The sequence below is a fragment of the Ictidomys tridecemlineatus genome, chromosome 1, assembly GCF_052094955.1.
Source record: "Ictidomys tridecemlineatus isolate mIctTri1 chromosome 1, mIctTri1.hap1, whole genome shotgun sequence".
In the NCBI taxonomy this organism is placed as follows: domain Eukaryota; kingdom Metazoa; phylum Chordata; class Mammalia; order Rodentia; family Sciuridae; genus Ictidomys; species Ictidomys tridecemlineatus.
In genome coordinates, this window is record NC_135477.1 from 27,709,455 (window position 1) to 27,729,334 (window position 19,880).

At 34.9% G+C, this 19,880-nt stretch overlaps 1 long non-coding RNA gene across 1 annotated transcript in view; it reads left to right on the plus strand.

Moving 5' to 3' along the window:
• LOC120885251 (uncharacterized) overlaps window positions 1-19,880 on the plus strand; it is a 60,293-nt gene that overhangs the window by 38,774 nt on the left and 1,639 nt on the right. The window contains exon 2 of the long non-coding RNA XR_005727735.2: window positions 16,802-16,873. This is a non-coding gene — a long non-coding RNA (uncharacterized LOC120885251). The remainder of the gene's footprint in view (window positions 1-16,801; window positions 16,874-19,880) is intronic.

Genomic DNA, 19,880 nt, shown 5'->3' on the forward strand with positions numbered 1-19,880 from the left:
TTGAGACCTGATGGTAAGTTTGATTTTTTTCCCCTCAGAAGTAATTTGGTCTTTTTCCTATCCCTGAAGGACATTTTCTTTTTGTCTGTATCCAGTACTTTATTAGAATATATTTAGCTATTGGATATTTTGTGATATAGTGTCCTTTCTATTTGATGTTTAGTTTTTTTGTGAGGAGTTTTATTTAATTATCATTTCCATATTTATTTTGTTCTTGGTTTTATTTTTTAGCAACTTCTTTATGCTTATGTTAGATCTTTTTAAATCTGTTTTCTTTACTTCTCTGAAATTCTTTTTTTTCAGAATCATAAACTACTCTATCTCTTTTTTATTGGTTCTTTTTAGTTATACATGACTGTAGAATCCATTCTGATACAATTATACAAGCATGGAAATATATCTTGTTCTAATTAGGCCCCCAGTCTTGTGGATGTACATGATGCTGAGATTCACTGTATTCATATATGTACATAGAAAAATTATATCAGATTCATTGCACTGTATTTCCTTTTCCTATCCCCCTCTCTTCCCTTCATTTGAAATTATTTTTATCTTTTACTTTTCATTTTCATGTCTTTTTCTTTTTATCTATTTCTTTTAAGGCAATATATTTTTTATTGATTCAGTTCTTTTGAACTTCATTTCTGAAATGATGTTTTTCTTTTAATTCTAAATCTTTTCTGAGTAATTGTGATTTATGCTTTTTCATATATTTCATCATTTTATTTTGTGTTTTAAAATATTAGTTTTAAGTCTTCGTAGTTTTCATGGGTATGTATTTTCTGACATGATTTTATCATTTTTGGGAGATTATAAACTTCTATTTTCTTTTTCTTATTTTTTTATGAGACTGATTATGATTCTTTTTTATTATTCATTTTTATGCAAAATTAGATTCTCTGAATAAAAATTTAGAGAATCTTCCTGAAAGGAAGGAGTGGTGGAGACCCAGTCTAGCTTTACAACTCTAGGGCTTCCTTATTTGTGTGTGTATGTTTAAAAAGTTTGGCCTTTGGCCTAATGATTTTGTTTACCTTCTCCAGTTTTATCTGAGCTTTCTATTTCCTTTGCTTCAGTTCTCTATGTACTGCCCAAAATAGACTCTATTCTTAAATGTTTCTCAGTATGTTGTTTTTTTAAAATTTGTGGAAGTTTTAGCTGGTTGGTTTTGAGTTCACAGGATGCAGAGTGCCTCAGGCCCTTCACATTTCACATGGATGCTTGAAAGCACCCCAAAATCAGGGTATATAAAACCTGCCCACTTCTTTTGCTGTTATTTTCAAATATGTATACTCTTCTTTCCAGTGTGTGTGTGTGGGTGGATGGTGCGAGTGCGTGTGTAGAGAGAAAGGAGAAGGAACATGAATAGAAATGTTAACACAGGTGATTTCTGGGAAGGTTTCTTGGAGTCAGATTCTCTGTGTCTTACTTTCTAACTATTTCAATGAAAAATGCTCTATGAAAGTGAATTTAACTATTGGGGGAGACTTAATCTTTATGTATTAATATATGTTGTATATTAAATTAGAAATCTGTAGAGAAAATCAAATAATCAATTTTACTTTTGAAAAAGCAAATGAATTTTAATTTATTCAAAAAGAAATTTTAATTGTGTGGGGGGGTCTTTCACTTTCTTAATTTATTCCTGAGTATTTTATTTTTGTGTATGAGGCCACAGTAAATGGGATTGCTTTTGTGATTTCTTTCTCAAAAATTCTCAGTTAATATCCAGAATATATAGAGAGCTCAAAAACTTAACAAAAAAGAAATCCAGTTTAAAAATAGGCAAATGATCTGAATAGATAATTCTCAAAAGAAGAAATACTAATGACCAATAAAGATGTAAAAATGCTATCAGGGAAATACAAATCAAAACTATAATGAAATGCCATGTCATCCCAGGAGAATACTTACTATAAAAAAGACAAAAAATAACAAGTGCTGGTGAGCACATGGAGAAAAAGGAACCATTAAACACTACTGGTGGAAATGTAAATTAGAATAGCTACTATGAAAACAGTATGGAAGTTCCTCAAAAAACTAAAAATGCAACTACCATATGATCCAGCTATATCACTCCATGGGTAAATATCTGAAGGAAATAACAGACAAAGGAGATACCTGTATACCCATGCTTATTGCAGCACTATTCACAATAGCTATGATATAGCATCAGGATAGATGCCTGTCAACAGATGAATAAAGAAGATATGAGATGTATACACAATGGAGTATTATGCAGCCATAAAGAAGTAGTGAAATCATGTCATTTGCAGGAAGACAGATGGAACTGGAGGACAACTTGTTAGGTGAAATAAGCCAGACACAGAACAAGTATCACATGTTCTCTCTCACATATGGGGGGAAAAAAGAATGCCTGAAAGTAGAAGAGAAATTACTAGGGGCTATAATGAGTGTTGGGGGGGTGGGACTGGTGGAAGGAAAAGGGGAAAAGGGGAAGGGGAAACAAGGTTAGAAGAAGGGAGGATGGATATCACCAATGCAAAATGTATGCATGTATGGAAATCTCACAGTGAATCACATTATTTTGTACAATTAATATGTGTTGATAATAATAAAGAAGGGAAATAGAATTTTCTTTGTGCAGATGAGCCAAGTGTCATTTAGATATGGAAAGAAAGCTTAATAAAAATGTTAAAAAGTGAATTTCAACATTGTGTACATTGACAAAACTGGAATCCTAATTAGAATAAGGTATATAAGATATATTTTCATGTTTGTATAAATATATAAAAATAGAATCTAGTGTCAGGTACAACTGAAAAGAACAAATAAAAATTTTTAAAAATGTTACTGGGTGCAGTGGCACATGCCTATAATCCCAGCAGCTTGGGAGGCTGAAATAGGAGGATTGCAGTTTCAAAGCCAGCCTCAGCAACAGTGAGGCGCTAAGCAATTTGGTGAGACCCTGTCTCTAAATAAAATACAAAATAAGGCTAGGAATGTGGCTCACTGGTTGAATGTCCTCCCTGAGTTCAATTCCCAGTAACCACCCCCCCCCAATTTTTTAAATGGTAAAAATACATGCTACATTTATTTAAATGTTCATTAACTCTAAATATAATCAGAATATCCCAGTGATTAAGAGCCTAGCCCCTGAAATAACAGACCTTGATTTGAATCCCCAAGCTTCTACTTACTAATCATTGACTTTCATTGACTTAATTAAGAGATCCAGTTAGTTCCTTTTTTTCCTTTTAAAATTAGGCAATTAGAACCCATTTATGTTTTTATAAGGATTAAATAAGGTAATGCATTAAAATGTTTTGCATAGTATCTATATTTAATATGTGCTTTAAAAAGTTGAATAAGATGGGCCAGGTGGTACATGCCTGTAATCCCAGCGGCTGAGGAGTCTGAGGCAGGAGAATTGGTGAGGTAGAAAAATTGCAAATTCAAAGCTAGCCTCAGCAATTTAGGGAGGCCCTAAGCAACTTAGTGAGACCCTGTCTCAAAATAAAATACAAAAAAGGCCTGGGGATGTGGCTTAGTGGTCAAGTGCCCCTGAGTTCAATTCTTTGTACCAAAAAATTAAAAAAATAAATAAATAATAAAATTGAATAAATATTATCATTAGTCTGTTGATGGAGATGTATTTTTTATCTGAGATGATGGAAGAAGGGCTTATAGTGACATCAACTTTATTTTCATGTTGAATTTTCCTTCAGCAATAATAGTTTTTTGCCTGCTTGCATGGTATTATACATATGTATGCTTCCTTCCTTTCTTTTCTTTTCTTTTCTTTCTTTCTTTCTTTTCTTTTTTTTTTTTTTTTTGGTGTGTGTGGGGGTACCGGGAATTGAACTCAGGGGCACTCAACCACTGAGCACTATTTTGTAATTTATTTAGATCCAGGGTCTCACTGAGTTGCTTAGTCCCTTGCTGTTGCTGAGTCTGACTTTGAACTTGAGATCCTCCTGTCTCAGCATCCTGGTAGGCTTTCTCTAAAATAATGACTTTGTTTTGATTTTATCATGCCTTGTACAGAGTAGGTACTAAATATTTGGTAAATGTTTTTTCTTTACAGAATATGAATAGCACATTACATGTCTTAAAATAATTTTGTTCTGGTGGAAATTTGGTTCTGGTGGGCCATGACCAATATTGTCTTTGTGAAGCTCATGCTTTTTCATCAACATGACTTTAGGACTTTCAGCATCTAGGATGGCTACTGCTCAATTTGAGATTGCTGCTTCATCTACTATTATGTTTCACAAAGACACATACGCACATCTGTAGGCCTTGATTTTCTTTTTATTTATATATGCAGCCGAATGCATTACAATTCTTATTACACATATAGAGCACAATTTTTCATAACTCTGGTTGTATACAAAGTATATTTACACCAATTCGTGTCTTCATACATGTACTTTGGATAATAATGATCATCACATTTCACCATCATTTGTAATCCCATGCCCCTCCCTTCCCCTCCAACTCCTCTGCCCTATCTAGAGTTCATCTATTTCTCCCATGCTCCTTCTCCCTATCCCATTATGTATCAGCCTCCTTATATCAGAGAAAACAATTGGTATTTGTTTTTTGAGGGGGATTGTGTAGGCCTTGATTTTCATATTTCTGATTAATCTATTCTATATTTTACAAATGCTTATTTACCATCAGTAACAGAAACCCTGTAATTCCTTATTCTTAGAAGTCTTCATCAATTTCTTTTTTTTTTTTTTGGCTTTGGAACATCATCTTGTTGATATATTGGTATTGCATATTTCTGTTTTCTTTGTACGGGGCTGTATTAAGTGCTGTGTGAAATAAAAAGATGAGTTTCAGTGGAATTTTAAAGAAATGAAGAAGTTTTAGTACTTAATTACTAAAACTTAGATAAATTTAGCTTAGAGAAGCAGAACAAAGATAGTTTTGTAAGGTCTTGTAAAATAATGGAGCTAGATTCTGTTTAGCATCCAGATGATTCTGATTCTACTGGGTCTGTGGATGGAACTTAAATATCAAGACCTTAGAGCAAAATTATGATTTTCTGAGGTGTGTAATATGCTGTTAAAGTACGTTTTGACTTCTACCAACACTTTTTATATGACTCACTTTTATAAAATATCTCAGATCTGGCAAATTATTTGTATTAAATATAAAGATTAAAGAAAAATGAGAACAATACTTATTTCCAGTTTTTAGCTTCATTGAGGTTAGATTAGGAAGCATGTTTCAATTTCTTATTAAGGCTTTAGTTTATAATAACTATGTTCCTAAACATTTAAAGAATTTGGATTCAGAAAATTAAAAAATCAGAGCTTCTTTTTTTTAAGAGAGAGAGAGAGAGAGAGAGAGAGAGAGAGAGAGAGAGAGAGAGAATTTTAATATTTATTTTTTAGTTTTCGGCAGACACAACATCTTTGTTTGTATGTGGTGCTGAGGATCAAACCCGGGCTGCACACATGCCAGGCGAGCACACTACCACTTGAGCCACATCCCCAGCCCCAGAGCTTCTTAATTCATAGGATGACTGAGATGAACTTATATCTGAACTGAGAGCTGCTTCTTTTTCACTGGAGTAAACTTTCTTCCTAAGATTGTTTTCCTGATAAATGGAGTTTATTTAAAGGTTTTAAAATGCTTTCTGTAACCCTTTAAAGGAGTTCTTTGGTGCCTACAGTAGTGATTGAATGTAGCATGTGCAAAGTTCGAGAGCATGTTCAGGTGTGCTTCCTTTCCTTAACTGAGACGAAATCTTATTAGGAAATATTTCCTAATCTCTAAAACCAGGGGTCTGAACTTGATGATTTATAAAATTCCTTCAAGTCAAAATATTCTTCTATAGATAATGTATTTTTTTTTTAAAAAAAAACAGATTGTGAAATAGGTAAAGAAGAACTCAAACTATCACTATTTGCTGATGACATGATTCTATATCTAGAAGATCCAAAAAATTCCACCAGAAAACTTCTGGAACTAATAAATGAATTCAAGTAGCAGGATATAAAATCAACACTATAAATCAAATGCATTCCTATACATCAGCGATGAATCTGCTGAAAGAAAAATTAGGAAAACTACCCCATTCATAATAGCCTCAAAAACAACAAAACAAAACAAAACCTGGGAACAAAAGAGGTAGAAGACCTCTACATGAAAATTACAGAACTCTAAAGCAAGAAATTGAAGAAAACCTCAGAAGATGGAGAGATCTCCTATGTTCTTGGATAGGCAGAGTCAATATTTTCAAAATGGCCATACTACCAAAAGCGTTATACAGATTTAATGCAATTAATATTAGAATCCCATTGACATTCTTCATAGAACTAGAAAAAGCAATCATGAAATTTATTTGGAAAAATAAGAGACCTAGAAAAGTCAAAACAATCTTTAGCAAGATAGTGAAGCAGGAGGCACTACAATACCAGACCTTAAACTATACTACAGAACTATAGTAACAAAGATGGCATGGTATTGGCACCAAAATAGACTTGTAGACCAGTGGTACAGAATAGAGGACACAGAGACAAACCCACATAAATACAGTTATCTCATACTAGACAAGGGTGCCAAAAAATTCACTGGGGAAAAGATAGCTTATTCAACTAATGGTGCTGGGAAAACTAGAAATTCATATGTAGCAAAATGAAATTAAACCTCTTTCACCTTGCACAAAAATCAACTCAAAGTAGATCAAAGACTTAGGCACTATAACAGAGACCCTGTGCCTAATAGAAGAAAAAAGTAGACCCAAATGTTCATCATGTCAGCCTAGGATCTGATTTCCTTAACAAGACCCCTAAAGTGCAAGAAGTAAATTCAAGAATTAATAAATGGGATGGATTCGAGTTAAAAAGCTTCTTCTCAGCAAAGGAAACAATAATGTGTAGAGAGAGCCTATAGATTGGGAAAAAATCTTTACCACATGTACCTCTGATAAAGAATTAATCTCTAGGACATATAAAGAACTCAAAAAACTTAATACAAAAAAACCAAATAACTGATTCAATAAATGGACCAAGGAACTGAACAGACACTTCACAGAAGAAGAAATGCAATCGATCAACAAATATATGAAAAAGTGTTTAACATCTCTAGCAATTAGAGAAATGAAAGTCAAAACTACACTAAGATTTCTTCTCTCTCGGGTCAGAATGCCAATTATGAAGAACACAGGCAACAATAAATGTTGGTGAGGATGTGATGAAAAAGGTACACTCGAGAGCGGCCCCCCGCGCCTGCAAGGTAGGCGGACCTGCAACCCACCGGAAGAACAGGCCCAGCGACCCTCCAGCATGGTAGACACATCGCCCCGGTTGGGGGAGGGGCAGAGCTGCCAACCGCGCCTGCAAGGTAGACAGACCTGCAACAGAAAGACAGAATAGGCCCAGCGGCCCGCTTCTGCAAGGTAGGCGGAACTGTGACCACCGACACAAAAGGCCCAGTGACCCGCAGAGGTGCAGAGCCGGCGCCTGCGCCTGCAAGGTAGGTGGACCTGCTACCAACCAGTAGAACAGGCCCAGCGGCCTGACGGCGTGGTAGGCACATTTCCCCAATTGGAGGAGGGGTGTTAAGGTCTATAGACAAGTCAAAATAACACGTGGTATTTTGCCAGGGGAATGTTAGAGTTCGTAAACAAGTCTGGATGGTGCCTAGCAAAATACCAGAGGGAGTGGTTTGAGAAGTAACAAAAGCAAGCCATTAAGTGTGGAGATTCCTTATTGGTTGACTGATGTATCTAGTTTATGCTAATTAAGATAAGCTGTGCAAAATGTATAAATAGCTCTGTTGTCCTACAATAAACAGCTCCCTCTCCTGCTGTATCGATCTACACAAGTTATTCGTCACCCCCCGGTTATTCTGCTGCAGCCGGACTGCGGCAGAGGGGCAGAGCTACCACCCGCACCTGCGAGGGAGACTTTGCAACTATACAAGAGCAATATAAATATATAGGGGGAAAATTCAATAACACAACAGTTTCACCAAGCAGAAAGAAACGCGAACAGTATGAAAAAACAAGGAAAGAAAGGACCACAAGCAATGCAGGTCAACTCAACCTTAGAAGAGGTAATAGCTGCAGCAGATGGAATGTCAGATAAAGAATTCAGGATATACATGCTTCAGATGATCTGGAGTCTCAAGGGAGACATTATACAGCAAAATCAGACAATGAAAGATCAAAACAATGAATTACATAAACAAATCCAAGAAGCAAAAGATCAACTATACAGGGAGATAGAGGTTATAAAAAACAAACAGAAATCCTAGAAATGCAGGAAGCAATAAACCAACTTAAAAACTCAATTGAGAATACTACCAGCAGAGTAGAACACTTAGAAGATAGAACATCAGACAATGAAGACAAAGTATTTCAACTTGAAAAGAAGAGAGACAGCTCAGCAAGACTGTTAAGAAACCATAAGCAGAACATCCAAGAAATATGGGATAACATAAAGAGACAAACTTAAGAGTCATTGGGATACAGGAAGGTCCAAATCAAAGGAATGAGCAATCTATTCAATGAAATAATATGAGAAAACTTCCCAGACTTGAAGAATGAGACAGAATCCCAAATCCTAGAAGCTCCAAATCCTAGAGTTCCACACCTAGACACATTATAATGAAGATGCCCAACATACAGAATAAGGAGAGAATTTTAAAAGCTACAAGAGAAAGGAAGCAGATTACATTTAGGGGTAAACCAATCAGGATAACAGCTGATCTTTCAACACAGACTCTGAAAGCTAGAAGATCCTGGAATAACATATTTCAAACATTGAAAGAAAATGGGTTCCAACCAAGAATTATGTATCCAGTGAAATTCAGCTTCAGGATGGAAGATGAAATTAAAACCTTCCACGATAAACAAAAGTTAAAAGAATTTGCAGCTAGAAAATCATCTCTCAAAAAAATCCTCGGCAAAACATTACAGGAAGAGGAAATGGAAAATAACAATGAAAACCAACAGTGGGAGGTAGTACAGTAAAGGGGGAAAAATAATCAAAGAGGAAAACAAACCATGTTTAGTAACATAAATAAACAAATATGGCTGGAAGAACAACCCATGTCTCAATAATAACCCTAAATGTTAATGGCTTAAACTCACAAATTAAGAGACACAGGCTAGTAGAATGGATGACAAAACAAGATCCAACAATATGCTGCCTACAGGAGACACATTTGATACGAAAAGACATACATAGACTGAAGGTGAAAGGTTGGGAAAAGTCATATCACTCATATGGACTTCGGAAACAAGCAGGAGTGTCCATACTCATATCAAATAAAATAGATTTCAAGCCAAAGTTAATCAAAAGGGATAAAGAGGGACACTACATACTACTCAAGGGAACCATACACCAACAAGACATAACAATCATAAATATATATGCCCCAAACAATGGTGCAGCTATGTTCATCAAACAAACTCTTCTCAAGTTCAAGAGTCTAATAGAACACCATACAATAATCATGGGAGACTTCAACACACCTCTCTCACCACTGGACAGATCTTCCAAACAAAAGTTGAATAAAGAAACTATAGAACTCAATAACACAATTAACCTAGATTTAATTGTCATATATAGAATATACCACCCAACATCAAGCAGTTACACTTTTTCTCAGCAGCACATGGATCCTTCTCAAAAATAGATCATATATTATGTCACAGGGCAACTCTTAGACAGTATAAAGGAGTAGAGATAATACCATGCATCTTATCTGATCATAATGGAATGAAACTGGAAATCAACGATAAAAGAAGGAAGGAAAAATCATGCATCACTTGGAGAATGAACAATAGGTTACTGAATGATCAATGGGTTATAGAAGACATGAAGGAGGAAATTAAAAAATTCTTAGAGATAAATGAAAACACAGACACAACATATCGGAATCTATGGGACACAATGAAAGCAGTTCTAAGAGGAAAATTCATTGCCTGGAGTTCATTCCTTAAAAAAAGGAAAAACCAACAAATAAATGATCTCACACTTAATCTCAAAATCCTAGAAAAAGAAGAGCAAATCAACAGCAAAAGAAGTAGAAGGCAAGAAATAATTAAAATCAGAGCTGAAATTAATGAAATTGAAACAAAGGAAACAATTGAAAAAATTGACAAAACTAAAAGTTGGTTCTTTGAAAAAATAAATAAGATCTACAGACCCTTAGCCATGCTAATGAAGAGAAGAAGAGAGAGAACTCAAATTACTAGCATACGGGATGAAAAAGGCAATATCACAACAGACACTTCAGAAATACAGAAGATAATTAGAAATTATTTTGAATCCTTATACTTCAATAAAATAGAAGATAGTGAAGGCATCAATAAATTTCTTAAGTCATATGATCTACCCAGATTGAATCAGGCAAATATAGACAACCTAAACAGACCAATATCAATTGAGGAAATAGAAGAAGCCATCAAAAGACTACCAACTAAGAAAAGCCCAGGACCGGATGGGTATAGAGCAGAGTTGTACAAAACCTTTAAAGAAGAACTAAGACCAATACTTTTCAAGCTATTCTAGGAAATAGAAAAAGAGGGAGAACTTCCAAATTCATTCTACGAGGCCAACATCACCCTGATTTCTAAACCAGACAAAGATACTTCAATGAAAGAAAACTACAGACCAATATCTCTAATGAATCTAGATGCAAAAATCCTCAATAAAATTCTGGTGAATCGGATACCAAAACATATCAAAGAATTGTGCCCCATGATCAAGTAGGATTCATCCCTGGGATGCAAGGCTGGTTCAATATACGGAAATCAATAAATGTTATTCACCACATCAATAGACTTAAAGATAAGAACCACGTGATCATCTCGATAGATGCAGAAAAAGCATTCGACAAAGTACAGCATCCCTTTATGTTCAAAACTCTAGAAAAACTAGGGATAACAGGAACATACCTCAATATTGTAAAAGCTATCTATGCTAAGCCTCAGGCTAGCATCATTCTGAACGAAGAAAAATTGAAGGCATTCCCTCTAAAATCTGGAACAAGACAGGGATGCCCTCTCTCACCACTTCTGTTCAACATAGTTCTCGAAACACTGGCCAGAGCAATTAGACAGACGAAAGAAATTAAAGACATAAAAATAGGAAAAGAAGAACTTAAATTATCACTATTTGCAGCTGACATGATTCTATACCTAGCAGACCCAAAAGGGTCTACAAAGAAACTATTAGAGCTAATAAAAGAATTCAGCAAAGTGGCAGGATATAAAATCAACACGCATAAATCAAAGGCATTCCTGTATATTAGTGACAAATCTTCTGAAATGGAAATGAGGACAACCACCCCATTCACAATATCCTCAAAAAAAAAAAATACTTGGGAATCAACCTAACAAAAGAGGTGAAAGACTTATACAATGAAAACTACAGAACCCTAAAGAGAGAAATAGAAGAAGATCTTAGAAGATGGAAAATATACCCTGTTCATGGATAGGCAGAACTAACATCATCAAAATGGTGATATTACCAAAAGTTCTCTATAGGTTTAATGCAATGCCAATCAAAATCCTAACGGCATTTCTTATAGAAATAGATCAAGCAATCATGAAATTCATATGGAAAAATAAAAGACCCAGAATAGCAAAAGCAACTCTAAGCAGGAAGTGTGAATCAGGCGGTATAGCAATACCAGACTTCAAACTATACTACAGAGCAATAGTAACAAAAACAGCATGGTACTGGTACCAAAACAGGCGGGTGGACCAATGGTACAGAATAGAGGACACAGAAACCAATCCACAAAACTACAATTATCTGATATTTGATAAAGGGGCTAAAAGCATGAAATGGAGGAAGAATAGCATCTTCAACAAATGGTGCTGGGAAAACTGGAAATCCATATGCAACAAAATGAAACTGAATCCCTTTCTCTCACCATGCACTAAAGTTAACTCAAAATGGATCAATGAGCTTGATGTCAAATCAGAGACATGGCATCTGATAGAAGAAAAAGTTGGCTACGATCTACATACTGTGGGGTCGGGCTCCAAATTCCTTAATAGGACACCCATAGCACAAGAGTTAATAACTAGAATCAACAAATGGGACTTACTCAAACTAAAAAGTTTTTTCTCAGCAAAAGAAACAATAAGAGAGGTAAATAGGGAGCCTACATCCTGGGAACAAATCTTTACTCCTCACAGTTCAGATAGAGCCCTAATATCCAGAGTATACAAAGAACTCAAAAAATTAAACAATATGAAAACATATAACCCAATCAACAAATGGGCCAAGGACCTGAACAGACACTTCTCAGAGGAAGACATACAATCATCAACAAGTACATGAAAAAATGCTCACCATCTCTAGCAGTCAGAGAAATGCAAATCAAAACCACCCTAAGATACCATCTCACTCCAGTAAGATTGGCAGCCATTATGAAGTCAAACAACAACAAGTGCTGGCTAGGATGTGGGGAAAAGGGTACACTTGTACATTGCTGGTGGGACTGCAAATTGGTGGGGCCAATTTGGAAATCAGTATGGAGATTTCTTGGAAAGCTGGGAATGGAACCACCATTTGACCCAGCTATTCCTCTTCTCGGTCTATTCCCTAAAGACCTAAGAAGAGCATACTATAGGGACACTGCTACATCGATGTTCATAGCAGCACAATTCACAATAGCAAGACTGTGGAACCAACCTAGATGCCTTCAATAGATGAATGGATAAAAAAATGTGGCATTTATACACAATGGAGTATTATTCTGCATTAAAAAATGACAAAATCATAGAATTTGCAGGGAAATGGATGGCATTAGAACAGATTATGCTAAGTGAAGCTAGGCAATCCCTACAAAACAAATGCAAATGTCTTCTTTGATATAAGGAGAGTAAATAAGAACAGAGTAGGGAGGAAGAGCATGAGAAGAAGATTAACATTAAATAGGGGTGAGAGGTGGGAGGGAAAAGGAAAGAGAAGGGAAATTGCACGGAAATGGAAGGAGACCCTCATGGTTATACAAAATTACATACAAGAGGAAGTGAGGGGAAAGGGGGAAAAAACAATCGGGAGAAATGAATTACAGTAGATGGGGTAGAGAGAGAAGATGGGAGGGAAGGGGATGGGGGATAGTAGAGGATAGGAAAGGCAGCAGAATACTACAGACACTAGTATAGCAATATGTAAAACAGTGGATGTGTAACTGATGTGATGCTGCAATCTGTATATGGGGTAAAAATAGGAGTTCATAACCCACTTGAATCAAAGTGTGAAATATGATATGTCAAGAACTATGTAATGTTTTGAACAACCAACAATAAAAATTAAAGGAAAAAAAAGAAATTCAAAGAGGAAAAATAAAAAGAAAAAGGTACACTCATACATTGATGGTGGGACTACAAATTGGTACAACCACTATGGAACTCAGTATGGAGATTTCTCAGAACACTTGGAATGGAACCATCATTTGACCCGGCCATCTCACTCCTTGGGTTATACCCAAAGGACTTAAAATTAGCGTACTACAGTGATACAGCCTCATCAATGTTTATAGCAGCTCAATTTTAAATAGCTAAGCTATGGAACCAACCTAGGTGCTCTTCAATAATGAATGTATAAAGAAAATGTGGTATATATACTCAATGGAATATTACTCTGCAATAAAAGAGAATAAAACCATGGCATTTGAAGGACAATGGATGGAGTTGGAGAATGTCATGCTAAGCAAAATAAGCCAATCCCACAAACCCAAAGGCTGAATGTCTTCTCTAATATGTGGATGATAATTCACAGTAAGTGTGGGAACTAGAGAGGAATAGAGTTACCTTATATTAGATAGAGGGAAGTGAGGGGAGGGGAGGGGATGTGGAGATAGGAAGAATAGTGGAACAAAAGAGACATTATTATTTTGTGTATATATATGACTGCATGACTAATGTGATTCTACAATATATACCCTCAGAAAAATGAGAAATTATATCCCATATATGTATTATACATCAAAGTGCTTAAATATATTCTAGTGTCATGTATAACTAATTAAAGCAAATTTAAAAAATTAAAAATTAAAAAAAAGATTGTGAGGTTCATGGGTGGGGAGATGGTGGTGGCAGAATGTAAAACATTTCGCCAGCAGATGGCACTCTAACATTTCTACAGGCAATCCTTAAATATTCCCAAATAAGAAAGTAGGCAAAACTGTACACAAAGCATGAAACACTCCAGCCATTATTGTATGCAGAATTACATATTTATCAATTAATAGACAAATTTATATTATTTCATAACCATATGTGATTCATACATTTTCCACCAAACCATTAATAGCACTTATTAAATGGATATATATTTTTTAACATGATCATTTTTCCATCCAAACTGCGAGGTTAAAAGAAAGAATGCTCTTATTTATCTTTAGATATTAATGGCAAAAGGGAAAAGACAATATTTGGCTTACAGTTAGCACTCAATAAACATTTTTTTCCAGAAAATTTGTTAAGTATTGCCTTGAATGCAGGATAAAGTTTATGAACATTGGTCCATGAAAAGCATTTAAAAAATTGTTTCCGTCTCACAGTTACATCATAGGCATAAGCTCTAATATGTTTGATGTATGTATGTCTTTTGATATTTTTGTTTCATTGTAAAGGATGTTTTTTGTGTATTTAATTTGCATTAACATTATTGTGCTGTAGATACTGGGTTATTTTTGTGTTCCTCATGAATCATTGTATTTAAATCCTATACATATTGTTGTATGTACATTAAGTTCATTGCTTTTATGAGAACTGGTCATTCTCATTCAAGTACTGTATGAGCCTTTTGTGAGTTGCTTTGAGTTATGCACAGTAGTGGGATTTCTGGGTCTTAGGGAGCACACATACTTAATTTCATGAAATACTGCAAGATCTCACTCTTCAGAATGGCCCAGCCAGTCTACATTCCCCTTAATGTACAAAAAGGTTCCCATCTCCTTTTATCCAGAATTAGGCTTTATCTGATATTTCAAATTTTACCAATCAGGTAATACAACATGAAATTATTGGGTGAAAATTATCTGTTGAAAATTTATTAAAACTAATGGGATATTTCATATTTACTTTCATATTTCTTCCCCTTTGAGGATGGTTCCTCACTATCTAAGCTTTCACTGTGTAAATTTAGGAATGAAATAGATTTGAATATTTTTTAATACATTCCTTAGAATCTGAACTCTTTCTCTTCATTATCTTCTCAAAAACTAGGAATCAAATAGATTTAAATAACATGTATCCCTTGCCATCTAAATTTGCTGTAGGAAAGCAGAAACTAAATTGAGTTGAAGAGTGAGGGATCTAGGATATGCTCAGGTCCCATTCCAAATCAGCTTTAAGAAAACCTCAGGTGGGCTGGGGTTGTGGCTTAGTAGTAGAGCGCTTGCCTAGCACAGGTGAGGCACTGGATTCAATCCTCAGCACCACATAAAAAACAAATAAGGTTAAAAAAAATCTCCTCAGGTGATTTTAATGTGCAGCCAGGACCTTGTGACCTAGACTCTCACTTTATTTTCTTATCCACCTCAAAGGGAAAAAGATGATGATGATGATGATGATGATGATGATGATTTTTGGATACTGGGGATCGGATTCTCAAGGGTACTGAACCACTGAACCACATCCCCAGCCCTATTTTGTATTTTTATTTAGAGACAGGGTCTCACTGAGTTGCTTAGTGCCTTAGTTGTTGAGGCTGTCTTTGAACTTGAGATCCTCCTGTTTCAACCTCCCGAGGTGCTGGAATTACAGGCATGTGCCCCGGCGCCTGGCAACATTATTTTTAAGTAGCACATAAAATACTATTTTAATGTTTTGACTAGGCTTCACAAAATCAGAAGAGGAACTTAAAATTTAAGTGTGTGAAATTAAACATACTTTCTAAGAGTCATCAGCATGTCATTGTTTCTAGGTGACTGAAAGTCCTAGAAGAATTGGAAAATTTTGGTGAGAGTTAGGACTAGTAAGGTTTACTATAACTGGCATTGAATTAAGGAAAGATTTGGATCTGCTTATGTGAGGACCTAACGACTCCAAAGAATTAGGAATATAGATGTTAATTCAGGTAAATTAATCAAAATGAGTAAGTATGTTAACAGTCGAGTCTATCACCAGTTTTGATCATTGAGGAGAGGACAGGAGAAGTGGCAAGCCTGCTATTATCAAAATTTGTTTAACTCTCATTATGAACATGGTGTTATAAAATGTCAAAGTATGCCATTTACCTAGGGAACCAAAGAAAATACAATCACAGCTAGTCAATACAATTATGTTCCTGGCAAATATTTTATTTATACATCCAATTTCTAAATTTTGAGACTTGATATATATCTATATATCTTTATAAATATTCATGATTTATATATTTCACCTTCTTAGAAGTCATCTGTACCATTAATTAATACTTAATTGTCTGACTAGGAAAGTGGTATGAATAAATAATGAAGCTATAAGAAATGTGAAAGACCATCTGAATTTGTTTCTCTGGGACATTAAATATAAAAATGCTCAAATATTTTCAATAACAAACATAACAAAAACAGTAGTCATCAGAAGAGCTGACTTTAGTTTTAAATTCTTCAAGAAATAGCTTGAACTTTCTGACTCTATTTTCTTACCTGAATTATGAGGATTAAAACCTGTCCTAAGTACTATGAAAATAAAATTAAATAGTATTCATGTAATAAATAAGTAGTATGCATGTAAGTTATTACAGTAATTGGGGCTTAGCGAAGATAAATTACTTGTTTATAAAAGTCATGCTAGCAGATAGTAAATTGTGAAATAGATTTTAATCCAAGTCTGTCAGCCTCAACTTCCTGCTTTTTCCAGTATGTGATGCATTTTCAAAACTGAACGGGTTAAGAAGAATATGATTGACTCTTCAATGGTCTTGACCAAGACGTAAGTAATTTTAATCTGTTTTCTTGTTTATTGGTTTTTCTACATACAGCAGTTCTTCAAATAACTGTCATCCCTACCCTCAAACCTGTTAAGGGATTCCAAACAGAGCTTATCAGAGTCAACTACATTTATTATGGTTATAATCTTCCCTACAAAAGTTTACTGCTTAATGGCAGTGATGGGATGAAAGATCATACAGCCTATTGGCTTGTATAATGAGGTTGAACACCCGTGGAGTTACAAATTCCTTTCTCCTTCAACTTGCCATATGAAGCAAGTGGTGTCATTCCTTGCTCTTTCAGACAGGATGGAGGCAATCTTTGATGATAATATAACACACTTTGTAACCAGTACTGTCCTTACCTATTCCTGTCCCTTTCTTAGTGGAAAATTGAAGACGGCATGTAGAACCTATTTACCTTTTTTTCTTTTAGGTACAAATCATTGGAAGAGTCTGTGTGGTTAAAATGTGTGGTATTGTGTTGTTTTAACTGCTGCCTTCACTGACAATGAAAGTTGACCTTTCATTGTAAGCTTACCATTAAGATACATACATATTACTTTATTCTCACCCCAGTCATCAGTTAAGGTGGTATTTTTGTGGCAAGTGTGGGAAATAGGTAATAAGAACCAACAATAAACAAGTAGCACAATTGCATAATATATTAGAAATTATAAAGCACTTTCTTCCTACATAACCTTACTCCATTCTTATCCTGCTCTTGGATATTACATTAATTTTATGGAGCAGAGAGCTGAGTCTTAGAATGGTTTAAAAATTTACCCAAGACCACAAAGTCAGATTTGATAAAATCAGGACTTAAATTTAGGTTTTCCAACTCCTAGTTCAAGGCCCCCCCATACACTGATAAGTAGAGTGTGGTGATTATGAACACAATATAGGCTTTGGAGTGAGGCAACCTTGGCTTTCAATTCTTTGTTGCCACTTACTTGCTACCATGAGAACATTGCATAACATCTGAGTCTTGATTTCTTTGTATGTATTCTGTATGTAATAAGGAATTATATCTACCTCTCAGAGCTTTTGAAGAAGATTAACAAGATGGAAAATGTATAGGCCTGAGTGCCATGATTGACCCTAGGGTTTTGATAACAGTCATCATGGACATGTAGAAAGGCAGGTGAATGATGAAACACTGAACTGATGCTGTATCTTCATGCTTTCTAGTCCTAGTTACAGTGGCACATAATTTTTCTTGGTATTTAACAGCTAAGTACAATTCTTTCAGAAGGAGAAAACAGACAGAGATAACTAGGCTTTGATTGTTTAGAATGAAAGGGAGATGGCATATAGAATCAATTAGTGTGACAGGCTGAAATTGAGAAAAAGGAAGAGGAAAAAATCAGAAGAAATCATTTTAGTCAAGATGACCATTATTAAAAAGCACTTACATCTTGGAAAAAACACTGGATGTTACCAAGTAGAATTAAGTCATAAACACAAGATATACTGGTAGTTCCAGTTACCAGTCCTAGTACCCATGATGGTCACTGATTCAGTTCCACTTGTCAGATAAAATGATAATATAGTGATTTTTTTGAATAAAGCTAAATTTGTTTGGTTTTAACACTTGCTGTCTATTTAGATGTAGCTTTTCAGCTTTTTTTTATTGTAAACTGTTTTTTTTTTTTTTTTTGGAAAGTGATAGTGATAAGTAGTTGATAGATTTTTTTTAAGGTCCTTTCTAGACAAAATAAAAAGTTGGCAAACTAGTATGTTTCTCCCATTAACTAATACTTATTTTGAAGCCCCAGAATCTAGAAAACAGTGAAGCAGTTAATCTTAAAGTTTTCTTTCAGTTCTGAGAATCTAGTCTCCTAGATGTCAAAGCAACCTATACAGATCATTAAAAATTAAGCAGATTGTCTCTAAGGAGATAGCAACATATCTATTTCTTAACAGTTCATATTTTATACAGGCATTATATTCTTGTCCCCTAGGAAATTATGTAAGATAGAGCAGAGAAGCAGATTGTTGTTATCCAACACACAGAAGATAGGGTAAACACACTAATCTAATATATAGATGATTAACAATCATTAATTTAGGGCTAGATAACAGACAAAAACCATGATGGGGGAGAAGTAGATGCAAAGAGTAGCTGGGAGATCTATACCCAAAGTAGACTAAAGGCCCAATCAGATCATCTTGAAATCAACCAGGGCTATCTGGAACTCCTTAAATGTTATTGAATTGATTTCCTTCCCCTGATGCATTGAAGTTGGATATGACTATAAAATTTCAGTGGTTAGACTAGAGATGGTTTTCATCAGTAATTAAGAAAACAAAATTTTTGTTTTGTTGGTTTTGACTTCAATCCCATATAGAGGTTCTGAAGTAAACATTAAATACAGGTTAAAGTAACTAGGCACCAAAATATTCTAGAGTAGTTGAGTCAGTAAAATTGTGAATATTTGTAATTAAGCAGGTTCTTATATATTCAAGTTCATCCTTAGTCACAGAAGTAAGTATTTTTGAGAGGAGCATTTGTTATAGACATCTAGTGGGCAAGTGATTTATTTCATTCTAATGATCTCTGCTGGTCTCAATTAATGTGGCTTGTAAAATTGCATTCACTTATAAGCCAGGGAGTGTTTTGGCCTTTGGAAAATCTGGCTCATTGTTAAAAATATGTAATTTGTTTCAATTCTGAACATAGCAAATGAACTAATGGCCTTGCAAAATAAGTATTTCTGAAGTAGATGGCCAGGAAAATGCTAATAACTGGGAAAACAAATTACCAAACAGAGTCCCAAAACAATTTACTGACAAATAAAAGTGTTTATTTTTCATATTCTTAAGAGCAGTATTTGACTTCAGTATGTTGAACATGAGTTGATTGCCCATTAATATATTTTACGGATATTTATTGAGTCCCTACTAAGTGCCCAGGTTTGTTTGATACAAAAATAAAGGTTATTTATTACTCATCAGGCTGTCACTGTCTCTGGGAAGTTCTCAATAAGCATTTAAAAATTAGCAAGT